This window comes from Salmo trutta, chromosome 36, assembly GCF_901001165.1.
Source record: "Salmo trutta chromosome 36, fSalTru1.1, whole genome shotgun sequence".
NCBI lineage: Eukaryota > Metazoa > Chordata > Actinopteri > Salmoniformes > Salmonidae > Salmo > Salmo trutta.
The window spans coordinates 31,460,508-31,477,883 of record NC_042992.1 but is presented as its reverse complement, the minus strand read 5'-3'; the positions used below and the strand labels follow the sequence as shown (position 1 = coordinate 31,477,883).

The following is a 17,376-nucleotide window of genomic DNA, read 5'->3' as shown; positions in this document are numbered from 1 at the left end:
TGCCGATGATAGAAGTAGTCAGAAAGTAACTTTTTGGACCTGAATGCCAAAACATTTAGGAGATAGAGGAGCTCAAAGTTGAGCCATTTCGCACACCCTATCCTACCATGAGACATCCATGTCTTCATCATTGGAAAATATAAACGGTTGAGTTTGATGTCATTTAAAAGCTTACAAACAGGGTTGTCAAACTTTTTATAATTTCTTTAAAAAAGTGTTTTAATAAAAATTGTCATTTTTTTTACTTTCAATGTACATTTTCTTAAAACGCGTAAACTCAGATTATTCAGCATTTTTGCATATGTTGTAGTTTAGACCTGATTTTACATCTTTTGATGTTTTTATGTTGTGCCACCATCAGTTAATTGTATTTATTTTTATTTAACCTTTATTTAACTAGGCAAGTCAGTTAAGAACAAATTCTTATTTACAATGATGGCCTATCCCGGACAAACCTGCGCCGCCCTATGGAACTCCCAATCACGGCCGGATGTGATACAGCCTGGTTAAGAGAGAGCATGCTATTGAAAACAGGGTAGGGTGGGTGTCATGTTTTGGCTGATAAATGTACTCTCTTTCAAATGGTAGCACAAAGATGGTTGGAGGTCCACAAACCAGAGAATGTTGACAAATGGGAACATCAATTGTTTAAAATTATACTGTCAATCTTCATATTAAAATCATAGTAATATAGATAATACAATAGACAATCCCATTTAAATTGACATTTAACGGTGGGTGGACCAGCAGCCATCTTTGTGGAGTAACTGAAAGTGAACATTTCAATTAAATTAAATTAAAATGTAAAAGATGTACCAGCTAAATTGCAGTGGTCTGAAGGGATATGTCCATTCTATGAATTATATTTCTATGATTGCACAACACAAACACATCAGATTATGTAAAATAGGGTCTAAACTACAACATATGCGGAAATGAAAAACATTGGAGAGTATTTAGAAAGGATCATTTTTTCCCTCACTTTTTATTTTTTTAAGTATTTGCAAGACATTATTAAATAGTTTGACAACCCTGTTAAATTATATAAAACTTAACCGTAGGGTTGGGTGATATCATTTAACAGGGTTGTCAAACTATTTAATAATGTCTTGCAAATACTTTTTTTAATAACCAGTGAGAAGAGAAAATAATTCCTTTCTAAATGCGCGTAAACTCCGATATCATATCACAGTATTTAAACAAAAATGGACAGTATGACGGTATTTGACGTTTTTTAATAATACAAATAAAAAATGTTCTTAATGAGTAGATTGTGACCCTAGGGTGATTTCAATGGGTCTTCCTCCATTCTAGTTGTTCAACTTCAACCAAAAGTCATTTTCAGCATTTTCATCAATTTCTGCACTCATTAAAAAGCATTTCCACACTGCCACATAGGTCTGCACGAGGTATTGGCAAACAATCTAGGCCATATTTTGAACTAAATATTGTAATTGCGATTTGACTTGCGATTTAAAGCAAAACAATTGGGTGAACTGTTGGAGTCATTTAGAATGATTATTCTAATTCTACAGTTAGAATTTAATAGCGGGCACAGCTAGTTTTTATTTTCTTAGCAAGTTGGGCCTAAATCGTGTTAGTAATACTAATCGCTAGTTAATTGGCTAGCTAATAAATGTACTGAATCAGAGCAAACATAATTAGCTATACAGCTGTTTGACATGATAATTAATTAAAATGCCAGGGAAGAGTTATTGTGACAGGGTAGGAACCAAAGTGTTGATAAGTGTTTCCTAGGAGACCCTATAATCTTTGGGTACATTGAATGTTTTCTCTTAGCTACTTCATGTAGCTTTCATATTCATGCTTCATGTATTCCTCTTTGATTCTGAAGATAATGTTGCACAAACGACATGCTGATTTAGGTCTACACCATCACTGGTATTAAGAAGATTTAGGCCCAACTTGGTAAGAAAATAAAAACCAGCTGTTTGCAGATGTAAGAAACAAACTAATAATGCAATTATAGAACGCAAATGGAATTATATTAAGAAGCAAAGAGAAAACAGCATTGTTGTCAACATTGTTGCATGTGCTGCATTGACCATGCAGACTGGACGCAAGTGTCTCATGGTAGACGAACAACAAATGCGCGCCTTGAGTGAAAGGAGGCGGGGCTAGGTCTGTGTTGAAAGCGGCATGGAGAGAGAAAGCGGAGAGATGACTCAAGTAGCGAAGTAAACTATAAAAATGGACGTTAAACACAGCCTATCACATTTAACAAACCAAACACTCAAATACTGTTATAGAAGGTAAAGTAAAACCCCAAACCGATCCGTGCATCAATACCAATACCAGCCCGACTCAACCGTTTATAATTTCCAGTGACGATGACATGGATGTCTCATGGTAGGGTAGGTTATGCTAAATGGCTCAACTTTGAGCACCTCTTTCTCCTAAATGTTTTGGCATTCAGGTCCAAAAAGTTACTTTCTGACCACTTCCACCATGGGCAAACGTATGGAAGGTTTTGCTCAAATCTAAAGGGGTGCGGTCAAAGTTATTGAAAATGAATGGCCCGTAACAGATTTGGAACAGTTTATGGTTGCAATATGGGAATTGTTGCTTGACTTGATGTGACCACACTCTGCACCTGAAAGGCACTTCACATGGCTAACACGGTTCAACTCAGGAAAATGGCCCGATAGCAGAAAAACAAAAATGTGCCAAAAAATTTGATTCGAAATCCGATGCCCTAGATAAGGGTCCCTTGCTTAACAAACAAATGTTGCTGGATGTGTTCCAATGCTCACTCAAAACAGGTCAGAGCCTTTCCCATGGGATCCCCGTTGCGCCCTGAGGCAACCTCAGAGATGCAGCACAAGTTCAACCCAATTACAGGAGAAAAGAGGCTTGTTGAGACAAGCATTTTTATCAAAACACAAGTTATTGGGTGCCCGCATCAAACAAATAGGCCAGCTTCGTACTTGGACCGATTAATCTGGCTGCCACAGGGCACATTTGTACAAAGAAACCCCCCAGAGGACTCTAAAAGTACACTAAGCCTCAAGTCTCCACTAGTAGGACTATTTTTTCAGCATCTCCTCAGATTTCCTTCACTATGTCACATTAGCATTCTCGCTGTCATTCTCTATTCCTTCAAGGACAAAGAATTACTTACCTCAGCTTCTGAATTGTCCAACAACGGCAGCGGGATTCGATGAGCCAATCGGTACAGAGTGAACATCCAGTAGGAATCCCAAATCAGAGGACAGGACAGGATTCTGAATGGTTCTGAATTTAAGAGGTATGGGCTGAATTCTTCCTCCCAACTGACTGATTACCTGTGAGGAACAAAAGTAAAGAAAACAGAGCGAGCATTAGAGAGTGCTTGAGCATGCCAAGAGGCAGCACCTCCACATTTATCCTTATCCTAACTCATTAAGAGGTTTTCAGTAGCCCTGTTGTAGTTGGAATCAGATTCCTCCAAGGTTGTTTATATACCAGCCCAGCAGTGGTCACTTTTACCATCGTCCTACTAAAAAGCCAGACGCCTTTAGGAACCATAGTCCAGGTAAACACTGAGCTCAGAAGTGGGAAATTCTGCCCCTGAATGGACTCCCTGTCTTGCTTTTTTCCATCAGTTCGACCCTTCATGGATTGCATTAGGTCAGTTGCAAAGATGTAGGTGAATGAGTTCCTATTAGTGCTGTGCGGGTTGACTCATAACCCATAATTCCTGGGGCGGACGTATCTGTGGCGGACGGGTTTAGGGTCATTAAATATTGTGTTGCTGAAGGGCGGGAAGTGTGGCTGGCAGGCGGGTTGAAGAAAGAGAAACAATACCTTAATTAATTATACATTGATGGATTATTTTTAAGGTTTTTCTTTCATTATTTTAGGCTATCTGGTATTCGTACATGAACCGAAACTTTAGGGCTTAACTCTACGTGCACCAAATAGCCTACACAGCGAATCGTGTGGGATATGTGTGATGATTGTGAGGTGCGATACAAATTTGACAGTCACAAGATGAGAGTTCAAATACTATAGGCCTATGACACGTCATGGGAACTGTAGCCTACTATTTAGATGGGTTCAATGGAAACTGAAATCTGGACACTGACTGTAGGTTTATAACCTCTCACATAGCTTTAATAATAACTCCTACAGAATTAAGCATTTCTTGTAGTAAAATTATACACCAAATGTAGGTAAAACTTGGACAAGAACAGGACTGGAGAAATATGATTTCTTTCTTTCTGTATCTTGAGAGAACGCAATGCTCAAAGGTGCTGTCTTTATCATAATAGCTGATGGTATTTCAACCACATTAAATATGCATCGAAGCCGAACTGAAATCTTATCAGAAACACCTTGGGTTGTTTTTGCAGCTTTCTTTTTCTTTACAACCGGTCAACCTGATGTCGTTTTGACAATTTGCACTGAAAAGCTTTCCCGTTTTTTTATTGTATTTTCTCCCCAGTCCCTAAAAGTTTTGCGCCGTGAAAGATGACATAGAAAACTTTACCGATGTCAACTACTATAGATTGAAGCATTCATTCTATCGATCTATAACATTATTCTGTTAAAAAAAAAGTTTTGTCTTCTAGGGAAACATATGACAAAAGTGAAGCTACATGTATTTAATTATATTTAATTAAGTTGACTAACAAATATCCTACAAAAATGTTGGAAATTATAAGCAGAAACATATCTAAAGGCAAAAAAAAAAGCACACCGTCAAAAAAACATTCTGCAGTCTTTGACTGTAGCCTATAGCGCATTTTCTATATTTGGCCTCAGGTTTCCACTTTATCACATACAGTCAGGAGGTTGCGGATGGGTTATTAGCAATTGCGGGCGGGTGCGGATGCACAAACAGCTGACCCGCAGACCGCTAGTTCCTATATTGAGAGTAGCCCCCCCAGGAGCACAGCTACATATCAGCCAAAAAGGCAAAACGTCTTCATGTTTTGAAGAGAATGAGGGGGAATTGGGGCAATCGGCAGATCAGTGTATCTTTTGAATCAGTTACATTTGTGTCGGAATCCAACCAACTATGTCTTTACAAAGTGAACCAGATCTGTTTTATACAGCATGGGCCGCTTTTCCTGGCTAAACCGCCGCTAGTTAACAATACACACAAAGACAGAGGCCTCTTTCCATGCGCGGCCCGGGCCAAGTGAAATGCAGCTCACTGCCATCTGGTGACAGGGGGGCAGGGCCGCCGACGTTTGAAGTTTCCAGAGGGTCTTTCAAATGTGCCGTGGCGTTTGCCTTTGCCCTGCCAAAAACACGCTGCCTCCCCCGTCGACTTCCTGATTGTGTTTAGCACAGGCTTTCAGCACAGCTGCTTGGGGAGTTTTTTTTTCGCTCCCTCGAACGCAGCTCAACACAACACGCTTACTGAGCGCAAGGGGAAATCATTCTCAGAGCAGGGCACCCCGGCCAGACTCGGATATCAGGCGGTTGGCCCCAACCCACGGTTGTTAAGAGTTGAAGCCAGCCAATATGTCATGGTCTCTTCCTACAAAGAGGAAATGTTGGAAAAGGGCATTCTGAACACATTTGGGTGACACTGATAGTGTCATCATTGTTCAGGGTGGAGCCATGCTTCAGATAAGGCCTTTGAAAATGAGCCCATTGGTTGGTATGCGATCTAAAATGGAAAGCTGCTGGGAAGTTGTGGAGGCCAAAATACATACTCTGCAATCAGAAAACACCACAGCCGGAATAACCAAAGTGGTAGAGTACAGAGAGAGATGATTAAAAAAAACTGTACTGAGGAGAAGGGTGTGGGGCAGCTGAACGCTGAACGTGTACTCCCTGAACAGTAGAGCTTGGCAACCTGTGCCCCAAGACACAAACCAGAGCCTTTGAGGTCAGTTGAGATTTATCAAAACCATGCCCTTGTGTTCTGTGCTTACAGTTGAACTAACCTCAACCTCAACTCCCCCCCCAGTTTTAGAGGTTAAGGGGAGACACAGCAAACCTTTAGCAGGAGAAATGAGCTATTGTCATGACTTTAGGAAACTTACTTCCACTACCACAATGTCCTTGTTTTTCCCCCTTAAATCTGTTCCTGGGTCAATTTAAACCCTTTTCCAAAGAAACAATTTCTCATGTCATGGCTTGTTACCTTGTCAGTAGGGGGTTTCTTGTTTCCCTCTTAAAGTAGCTTGCCCATCAACAAAGGATCTGTCATTGGGAATTAGCCTGGGGCAGGACGTTTCTAGTTTAACTGAATCCGGCCCTTGTTCTGGGTCCTAAGTGTGCCCATTGTGGTTCAGATCACCACAGAAAACCAAAAATGTGATTAAATCTCAAAACCCGACCACTCCTCCCTCGCTATAAGACCAAAGCATGTTTTGCTGTGGGCAGACTGGGCAGGAGGTCAGCCAAGCAGGTCCGGGGTTTAAGAGCATTTCAGATCTGTGCTGTGACCGAATTGCCTACTCATAACACTCTAGGACTATTCAGATGTTTGCCAAAAAAAGCATGTTCAACAATGGGTGGGATTACAGTCTAAAATAACAGAACAGTGAAGAATAAATTCAAGATTTCTGTGGACCAGGTTTGAAAGTCTTTGACAAACCTTTTTAATTCAATACTTGAAGATTATGATTACAAAGCCAAATATAAAATGGCTAATTATTTCATGAACTTTAAAATAAAGCTGGAACTGGTTGAGAGAATGCCAAGAGTGTGCAAAGCCATCATCAAGGCAAAGGGTGCCTACTTTAAAGAATCTCAAATATAAAATATATTGATATGTTTAACACTTATTTGGTTACCACATGATTCCATATGTGTTATTTCATAGTTTTGATGTCTTCACTATTATTCTACAATGTAGAAAATAGTAACAAATTATGAAAAACTCTGGAATGAGTAGGTGTGTCCAAACTTTTGACTGGTACTGTATATATTTATTTATGTATTATTATAGCTTCTATTCATCAAATTGTTACGTATATCACTTAGCTATGGCAACATTGACCTTGTCATTCATATATAAAGCATATTGAATTAGAATTTAAGCGAGAGCGAGAGAGAAAAGAGAGAGAGATGCATTGCTTTGACCATGCTTGACTGAAGGACTGTGAAGTGCTTCAGGGCAAAGCAGCTTGTTTTCTACAGACACTTCTTACCCCATCCCAAAGAATTGTGAGATAAATGAACAGCATAACCCTGCTTCATGTGAACAATCCACCTCTCTCACCACCAGTCCAATCTAATGCCTGACTAGAGGTATCTAGAGGCTCTTCAGATTTTCAACACGCCAACCTCCTCTCGCCTAGACAAGAGTTGACCTAGGTATGCCCTAAGATAGTGTGTGAGAAAGAGAAGGAGCGAGAAAAGCAGAGAGAGAGCGGTAGAAAAGGAGAGAGCGAGAGAGACGTCAGGGCAAATCAGCAGCCGGTCCAACGATACACCCACACAGTTGACTTATGGGCCGGACAGAGCCTCCAGACAGAAATGGGCCCCATAGCAACTAGTGTTGTCATGATACCAGAATTTTGACTAACACCGATATCAGGTTTAGTATCACGATACTTCATACCATCACGATACAACAATGAAAAAAAGGAGGCATATTAGCCAAAGTCACAGAATGGCATTTGATCCAGACAGATAAACACAGCTACTGCTCTGTTCAATTGTTGGGTATCTTTTGAGTTCAATATCATTCGATTTCAACATTTCTATGCCAAATTATTTTTGACAGCTATGCATTAATGAATCAATTATACAATCATTCAATAAATATGATATTTCAAAACTACAATGGTAATAATTGATTTTGTATGGTACATCTCTATTGATAAACTGGGTAAATAAAGATGTAGTCTAGGTCTATTCACAATCCAGGTGAATGCATATTATTTCAACAGGAGTGTGTGCATGCATTGTCTTGAGTTTGTTTTAGCTAAGAAGCAGACGACAAATAATCCCTTCCATTTAAGATGTATTTTATTGTTAACTAGGCTTGGGCGGTATATTGTATATACCGTATACCGGGGTATTTGGAAAAATCCACGAGATGGTTTTTCAATACCGACAATACTATTTGAAGTAAAAAAAAATAAATTACAATACATGTAGGTACTTTTTAAGTAAATACCTGCTGTCAACTTTTGCAATACCTTAGGAGATAAAGAACATTGCGTTCCTCATTTCAGCAGTCATATTATTATGAATCTTATGGTAGTCCCCAGTCACGTGTCACATGGTGTTTGTTTACATGCACACAACTACGAGAGACCGGAGCCTTGTGAGTCACTCACTGTTGTGCAGCATGTGCTAGGCGATCGAATTAAAGTATGGAATTCACAGCTAGATATCTTAGAACTATTAAGTTAACTGTTTAAGATGTGTTAAATGCTGTGCATGGTGGGCAGGTAGCCTAGCAAGCCAGTTACTGAAAGGTTGCTGGTTCGAATCCCAGAGCCAACCAGGTGAAAAATCGAATGATGTGCCCTTGAGCAAGGCACTTAACCATAATTGCTCTAGTAAGTCGCTCTGGATAAGAGAATCTGTTTATATTTATATTTTAACATTTGGTTTCCTTATTTAGTAGCTAGTTAGCTATCTAGCTAAGTGGCTAGCTTCTTCAAAAATCATGCATTCACTTGGTAACAGAAGGGAATCCCCTCTAGGATCAAGAGCCTGGCTAGCTAATAATTGTTTTGTGCTTGCAGCAAACTGGGAATAGCATTGCTGAGCTACTTGTATAGTTTAGGTCAGAAACTGTACCAAAATGTTTACAATGCGCTCGATAGCATTTAGCTAGCATTCTCTATGGGATAGTAGTCTAAAGTGGCTTCATCTCCTTGACTCCAGTTTTGTGCAGATTAAGGATGCCTAGTTAAATAAAGGTTAAATAAAAAAAGTTAAAAAAAAAATAATGGCAGACAGCGTGGGCGTTGTGTGGGCGAGCGGTTTGCTGATGTCAATGTTGTGAACAGAGTGCCCCATGGAGGGATTATGGTATGTGCAGGCATAAACTACGGACAACGAACACATTTTATTGATGGCAATTTTAATGCACAGAGATACAGTGACGAAATCCTGAGGCCCATTGTCGTGCCATTCATCCGCCACCACCTCATGTTTCAGTATGATAATGACGGTCCCATGTTGCAAGGATCTGTACACAATTCCTGGAAGCTGAAAATGTCCCAGTTCTTCTATGGCCTGCATTCTCACCAGACATGTCACCCATTGAGCATGTTTAGGATGCGCTGAATTGACGTGTACGACAGTATGTTCCAGTTCCCGCCAATATCCAGCAACTTCGCACAGCCATTAAAGAGTGGGACAACATTCCACAGGCGACGGTCAACAGCCTGTTTAACTCTATGCGAAGGAGATGTGTCTCACTGCATGAGGCAAATGGTGGTCACACCAGATGCTGACTGGTTTTCTGATCCACACCCCTACTTTTTCTAGGTAGCTGTGACCAACAGATGCATATCTGTATTCCCATTTTGTGAAATCCATAGATTAGGGCCTAATAAATGTATTTCAATTGACAAATTTTCTTATATGAACTGTAACTTAGTAAAATCTTTGAAATTGTTGTATGTTGCGTTTATATTTTTGTTCAGTGTAATTAGCCTATTGAATTGCAACAGAATACACTTCGAAAAATTATTTGTTGTCAAAGTAGACCTACATCCACTCCACTAAGAAAGTGGTTCCAGTCACGCAACCTATCATTTTGCCTGGCTGTAGTGAAAACGGTGGTCCAAATCATGTCTCCATCCTTCCATTCACGGAGAGTAATGTTCTTAATTAACAGTTAGCACTAACGTCTTCCTCTTTCCATATACTCGGCTGTTCCGAGTCACTGGGGTAGATATTGGGTTAGCAGAGCTTTCATTTCCCTGCCAGTATGAAAATCAATGTTCAGCAGGCCCAGTTTCTTTAAGGTCTAGATTAGCATGATAATATCAGAGTAGCAGGAGTAGCTAATCAGATTCTCGTAGTGATCGTGCAGCTATTATCATACGAAACACACCATTAGTGGGAATGATATTCCGCCAATCCCTCACCCTTCAATTATTTAAACTAGTTTCTTGGAAAGACGTATCAGAAATGGAACAGTGCGGGGTAAGCAGAGATGGAGAGCATATGATGGACTGCCTTAAACCGCTATATGCTGTTACCCGCTGTGTTTTTCTATTACTCTGAACATCTATTGAGGCTGATCGCTTAAGCGCATGTGGAGTCGGTCTGGGCTCATGTTTGTCTGACTCTGAAGTAGACTGAAATGAGTCTGGTTTGGCCTAATATGAACCAGAATGGACAATACTCTAAAGTGTCTTGTTCTTGTCTCATTCCTTTTTATTTCATTTATTTTTTATATAACCTTTATTTAACTAGGCAAGTCAGTTAAGAACAAATTCTTATTTACAATGACGGCCTACCCCAGCCAAAACCGGATGACGCTGGGCCAATTGTGCGACGCCCTATGGGACTCCCAATCACGGCCGGATGTGATACAGCCTGGAATCGAACCAGGGACTGTAGTGATACCTATTGCACAGTGAGATGCAGTGCCTTAGACCGTCGGGAGCCATCTGCCTGGTACAGTTGAAACCCGGATTCATCCGTTAAGAGCACACTTCTCCAGCGTGCCAGTGGCCATCGAAGAGTACTTGCACACTGAAGTCGGTTATAATGCTGAATTGCAGTCAGGTCAAGACTGTTGAAGGTGACGAGCATGCAGATGAGCTTCCCTGAGACGGTTTCTGACAGTTTGTGCAGAAATTCTTCGGTTGTGTAAACCCACAGTTTCATCAGCTCTCCGGGTGGCTGGTCTCAGACGATCTCGCAGGTGAGCTGGTGTGGTTACACGTGGTCTGCGGTTGTGAGGCCGGTTGGACGTACTGCCAAATTCTCTAAAATGACGTTAGAGGCAGCTTATGGTAGAGAAATTAAATTCTCTGGCAACAGCTCTAGTGGACATTCCTACAGTCAGCATGTCAATTGCACACCCCCTCAAAACTTGAGACATCTGTGGCGTGTTGTGTGACAAAACTGCACATTTTAGAGTGGCCTTTTATTGTCTCCAGCACAAGGTGCACCTCTTTAATGACCATGCTGTTTAATCATCTTCTTGATATACCACACCAGTCAGGTGGATGGATTATCTTGGTAAAGGAGAAATGCTCACTAACACCTCTGTACCTTCAGGCTCTGATCAGTCCCTACACCCAAAGAAGGGCACTGCGTTCATCCACCTCTGGCCTGCTCGCCTCCCTACCTCTGCTGAAGCACAGTTCCCGCTCAGCCCAGTCAAAACTGTTCGCTGCTCTGGCACCCCAATGGTGGAACAAGCTCCCTCACGACACCAGAACAGCGGAGTCAATCACCACCTTCCGGAGACACCTGAAACCCCACCTCTTTAAGGAATACCTGGGATAGGACAAAGTAATCCTTCTAACCCCCCCCCAAAAGATATAGATGTACTATTGTAAAGTGGTTGTTCCACTAGATATCATAAGGTGAATGCACCAATTTGTAAGTCGCTCTGGATAAGAGCGTCTGCTAAATGACGTAAATGTAAATGGATGTAAACAAATTTGTGCACAAAATTTGAGAGAAATAAGCTTTTTGTGCGAATGGAAAATGTCTGTGATGTTTCATGATCTCAAATAAAAGATGGGATCAACACTTTACATGTTGCGTTTCTATTTTCCATCCAAGACCTTTTTACTTAATTTTTTAACGTGTTGACGTAATCAAATGAAACGTGACAATGGCCGATGGGGCTAAACCCCACGTTGTAACTCCCATACCTACCTTGACACTTCAAAGGACAGTCACCTAACGAGTAAAGTCGTTACTTTTATCTCTTATTCTTATGTGTATTTTTTAAAACTGCATTGTTGATTAGGGGCTCGTAAGTAAACATTTCACTGTAAGGTCTACACCTGTTGTATTCGGCGCATGTGACTAATAAAATGTGATTTGATTTAATGTTTGATTGCCTGTTGCATTTCCCTATTCCCATGGGTAGTTTGTTTGTATGGCCTTTTACTGCCCCTTGTGATGTGGGTGTGAGGTATATCTCCTTGCTCAAATGATTTCCTGGATGCACCTAAGTACAATTTTAAAGACGAGACATTTTATTAAAGTTGCCACATGCAAAGACTTTCGGTCAGAGGGCAACATTTTAGTAAAAGGTGAGAGTTTATTCTGGATGCACCCTTTTAGGAAAGACAAAAACAAACAAAGTAAATCAGTCACACACACTCTTAAAACTGCTCAATATAGCTCCAGCCAGATCAAATACACTATTGGTCTTTGAGACCTACAAGCTGCTTCAGGTGAAAGAGTGGCAATGATGTTTACAATCCTTATAATCCAGAGTTAGCAACATAGTCAGTTATCTTCCTCCATCAGCGCTCTCCTTCATTAGGAGGCGAGGTTTGGGTACAGGCAGTGCTTCAACCTTATTGCAACCTCTGCACCCCCTGACCCTCTGTCCCCTTCACACACTCCCAGGTTTAAACATAACCCCTTTTCCAAACCGAAGCCCGAACACCAGTCAAACCCCTCTCTCCGCATATACTAAGTCCTCGCCACCAAGTCCTAAGACACAAACCAGATGTTTGATTCTGGTCCAGCATGAGTTAGAGAGAGAAAGGGTGGAGGAAGAGCGAGAGCGAGAGCGAGAAGAGGACATGGAACACTCCATCTTTGTCACATGCTTCCTGTCCTCCTTCCAGTCGCCAGGCTGTCAACTGTCATTCCATCTCTTACTGGTGACGCCATTGTTTGCCAAAGCCAGATAGACTGAATGTGGACCAGTGAATTAAACATCTAGGCTAGGTCCCGGTGTAAACTATTTGTACACAATAGGTAATTGAGGACTTTAAGAATAATGGGAGTCATGTGCAACACATGCTGGTAGGGATTGAGGAGATAGGGGAGCAATGAATGAATATGAAACCCACTGAACAGCTCTGAAGTGCAGAAATCCAATCTCTGGCTCCTTCCATTTTATGCCTCATTTCATCTCTCAACCTGATTACAGATTTTTTTTTTTAATGGCATCACCTGGCAATTTAACCACACCAAATCATCTGTTGTGTGTATTCTGATAAAGTCAAATTTCTCTGTTGTCTAACCGCGCTACTGTAATTATTGTTCCATTAATTGTCATAGAGAGGCCTTGGAACACTTACAGAGACCATCTTTTCCACTGAGCTCCATGTGTTGCAAAAAGGCGTTGTTTCTACAACGTTTTAAGTGCTTGGAAGAGACAGCTTGCAGCTGTACATTTTGGAGAGCTCTTTCTTCTCCTTTTTTGGACTTTTCTCAATCCTCATCAGACTGGGACAAAGTTAAAGATCTTGAGCGTCCGTGGCCTCTCAATCTTTCTTCAGCGCGGCTCCTCCCCTCCCCCGCTCCCTCCCTCTCTCTCTCTCTCTCTCTCTTTCCCTCTCTTCCTTCCCCTTGCTTGTTAACTCTCTTTCCTCCTCCTCCTCCTCCTCTCCCCTTCTTTTGGGACACTAAGGAATTCTGCAGGATCTTTCTTTAAAAAATAATCCCCCCTCCCGCCTCTCTTCACCCCACTTTGCTTGCTTCTACTTTCACATTCCTGGAACGCTTGTGCTAAGGAGTTTTAAATGTTGTGTTTGTCAGCACCTGCACTTCAACTTCAAGCAAGCAAGTGAGCAAACAAGCAATGAGGCAACAAAAAAAACAGAGCAGGAGCAAGAAAGATAGAAAAAAAAAGAGGGCACGAAAGAATCAAGAAGTTGATCAAAACTGGCAAGCCTGCATCCGCAAAACTCCCCCTACAGAATAGGACTTCCTCCATGCAATGACATGTGTTATCTCCACGCCTCACCAATAAAGCTCATAAAACCGTCTCTGTGCTGCTTATCAGCAGACACCATCAACCGTAAAACTGATTTAGCTACCCCCGATCTCCCTTTGAAGCAGGCCTGTCGCAGAAAGGACTCTTCAGCCATTTTATTTGCCAACAGCTAATCAATGAAGAAGGAAAGAGATCCACTATCATTAAGTGAATAAGAGTAGAGATCATTTGGCACAAGCACCCCCAAGCCCCTTTGAACCTTATTTATAATTTAAACCTGTCCCCGGCTTTAAAAGTCGGCCAGTTTTTAGAAGGAGCAAAGCAAATAAGCTGGTATTTAAAAAATAAATAAAAACATATTTAACCTTTATTTAACTAGGCAAGTCAGTTAATGAACAAATTATTTTTTACAGTGATGGCCTACTTTGTATGGAGAAGATGTGGTGACAATTAACCCTTTGACGCGTACGATCACATATTTGTGGTCATTGTTGAGTAGTCCCTGCAGCGTACCATCGCAAATATGTGATTCGAACAGTAGAAACAGAACGTACAGTGCATTCAGAAAGTATTCAGACCCCTTGACTTTTTCCACATTTTGTTATGTTACATCCTTCTTCTAAAATTGATTAAATATCAATCTACACACAATACCCCATAATGACAAAGCGAAAACAGGTTTTTAGAAATACCTTATAAGTATTCAGACGGTCTATAAGATGGTCTATAAGATGCAAATAAACAAAGTCAAAGTTGGTTGCGCCTATTGCCCAGAAAATAGTTAGTTTGGCCACTTTTCAGCATATTACAAATATTCCAGGTACTTGTTACAGTGTATACCAGAACCAGAGCACATGACTTGACAAGTCGTTTACAGTTTGACAAATCAAAGTAAATAAAATGTTATCACCTCACAGATCATCACCCAAATACAAGCCTATTGCCTAGCCTAACCGTAGAGCGAAAGCTAAACAGGGTTGTCAGATTTGGGTGAAACCATTTTAAGGGGGTTTGTTGGGGATTTCAAGTCCATAGGGGGTAGAAATGGGGGAAGTTATCGTGGGGGTATATGATGCAGTAAATATTAATATGACGGGGATTTATCAATAAATGGGTGGCAAACACAGGAGAAGTTTACAAGTTAAATAAAAATAAAACACCTGGAAAGGGGTGTCTAAACTGGCAACCCTGAGTAACGATAGTTACAATCTAAGTCAGTCGGGTGAACCATCTCCTTCACCTCATTTTGTTATAACATCTTTGGTCTGACAGATGACAACCAGAATGCATTGTATGATGTCAACAAACATGGCGCCACGAATAGCTGGCATTTTGCTTAGCATTGGCTCATCATAAATCAGTACAACCTTCCAAAAAGTATTTTACACACATGTGTCCATTACAATCTATGGAAGAATCAGAATGCATGATTTGTCACCTGAACTTGAAAACATGTGAATGAAACAGTAAATACATTATGCTCCATACATACTTACGGTGTGCTACAGTAGAAACAACAATACGATATACAGAAACTATAATGATAACATAATAAAGGTACTTACTTAGATATGTGTGTTCCTATGTTCAAAGTTATTATTAGCAAGGAAAACATCAGGAAGGCAATGCGGGCGCCAGCCAGAAAATGTGCAAGGGGGAAAAAGTTTGTGCAAGTTATGTTCTGTCTGGAGATGCGCAAATGTCTGCGTACTTGATCTGGGGAAACACTGGGGAAGTGCTTGGGCTCTCGTCGAAGACAGCTCAGTAAAGCCTCAAACATAAATTGTCCGCAATAGTTAAATAGGCTACTTATGTGTGAATTAATGAGGAGGCGGAACACACCTCAAACTGCTGTTCGAAAATAAAACTTGTTAGAAAATAATTTGAAACTGACGAGTTGTAACATAGCCTATAGATCATTTTGCAGGCAGCGTGCTTTGGTTTTGGAACAGTGAGTGCATTCTGACATCAAGCGCATAAAAAAAAAACTCACGATGGTGCGACCCTTAGAGATATTTGACACTCACAATTGAAAAAAAGTTAGTTAAGTCATTTGGGGAGAGTGTGCTGGGTTCGTGGATCGCGACATTAGGCCAAAGCTAGCTAGTGAGTGGCAAACTGTGAAAGGAGTCTTCTGATAGATTTGCAGAAATGTTTTCATCGCATGCAGCAGGGAGGATCATGGGGAGTCTACACAGGCATGCGGAGATTACCGCTGAGCTACAACACTAGGCGTCAACCGAAATCCCCCCGACCATGACGACGGAGCAGCATTTCACAGATCCTTAATTTCGACAGGAGGCAATTGCTTCATGGTATTTATATACTCTGACATTACTTTTACACTGGGCAGAGACCCGTTGCTGCCGAATTGGACAAACTATCATCTCTTACCAAATACAGGCCTACAGCAATGCTAAAAGCAAAACACTATAAAGACCTGGCTTTATGTTCCTCCCACGTAATGCAATAAAAATAGTGTTATGAATCTGTGTGGATAGAACCAATAACAGGGCAACAGAATAGAGTGGAAGAGATTAGGAAATTGTGAGAAATTTGGAGATAGATTGAAAAGCTGGTGGGACAAGAGAGAAGAGAAGAGGAGAGATAAAAGTTTATGATGTGAGAAGACGTAGGGCTGTCAGTCAATAAATAATATCATAATATTTGTAGGAAAGGTTTTCATCTTCAGCTCACAATCTGTGCATAATATACGATTAGAAAGGTTCAAACTTTTTGTAAAACATCACAGCACAAATGAAAAATATATGGCACATGGAAACCAAACAAGGGTGGTCTATGGTGATAGGTGGGATGGTCTGAGAGTGGCTGAGGGTTGGGATTAAAGAGCTTATGTTTGGTAATGTATTATTGTTATGTGACTGATTTATATAAAAGTACCATGTATGTAAAATGTATATGTAAAATGTATGTACATGTAGCAAAAGAAATGTTTAAAAAAACTACGATATTTGTCCTCCTAGAGGGGTGGTGGTGGAGGGTTTAATAAAAAAAATAAAAATAAGAGTAGGGCTGGTTAAACTCCACAGAACTCGTGATACAATACTATCACGATAGTCTATATGTATTGTGATTCTCACGATTCTATATGTATTGCGATTCAAAACTGAGATTTTATTGCAATTTGATGTATATGTCTGCTGCAGAGACAAGAAAGAGCATAATAATATTTGTTTGGATCAGTCATGGAAATAAAAGTGCTGAAAACATGTCGGCTCACTATTTAAAAAGAAGAAGACGTTTTATACCCTTCCCCAAATATACAGTTGAAGTCGGAAATGTACATACACTTAGGTTGGAGTCATTAAAACTCCTTTTTCAACCACTCCACAAATTTCTTGTTAACGAACTATAGTTTTCGCAAGTCGGTTAGGACATCTACTATGTGCATGACACAAGTCATTTTTCCAACAATTGTTTACAGACAAATTATTTCACTTATAATTCACTGTATCACAATTCCAGTGGGTCAGAAGTTTACATACACTAAGTTGACTGTGCCTTTAAACAGCTTGGAAAATTCCAGAAAATTATGTCAAGGCTTTAGAAGCTTC

The 17,376-nt window shown here is 40.5% G+C and overlaps 1 protein-coding gene across 4 annotated transcripts in view; it reads right to left on the bottom strand.

Annotated features, from left to right (window-relative positions):
• The window catches only part of LOC115175871 (semaphorin-6D), a 130,776-nt gene that overhangs the window by 105,158 nt on the left and 8,242 nt on the right, over nucleotides 1–17,376 (bottom strand). For all 4 annotated transcript variants that reach the window (XM_029735465.1, XM_029735458.1, XM_029735460.1 and 1 more), the window contains one exon: nucleotides 3,143–3,305. The gene's annotated coding sequence lies outside the window, so the exon portion shown is untranslated. The remainder of the gene's footprint in view (nucleotides 1–3,142; nucleotides 3,306–17,376) is intronic.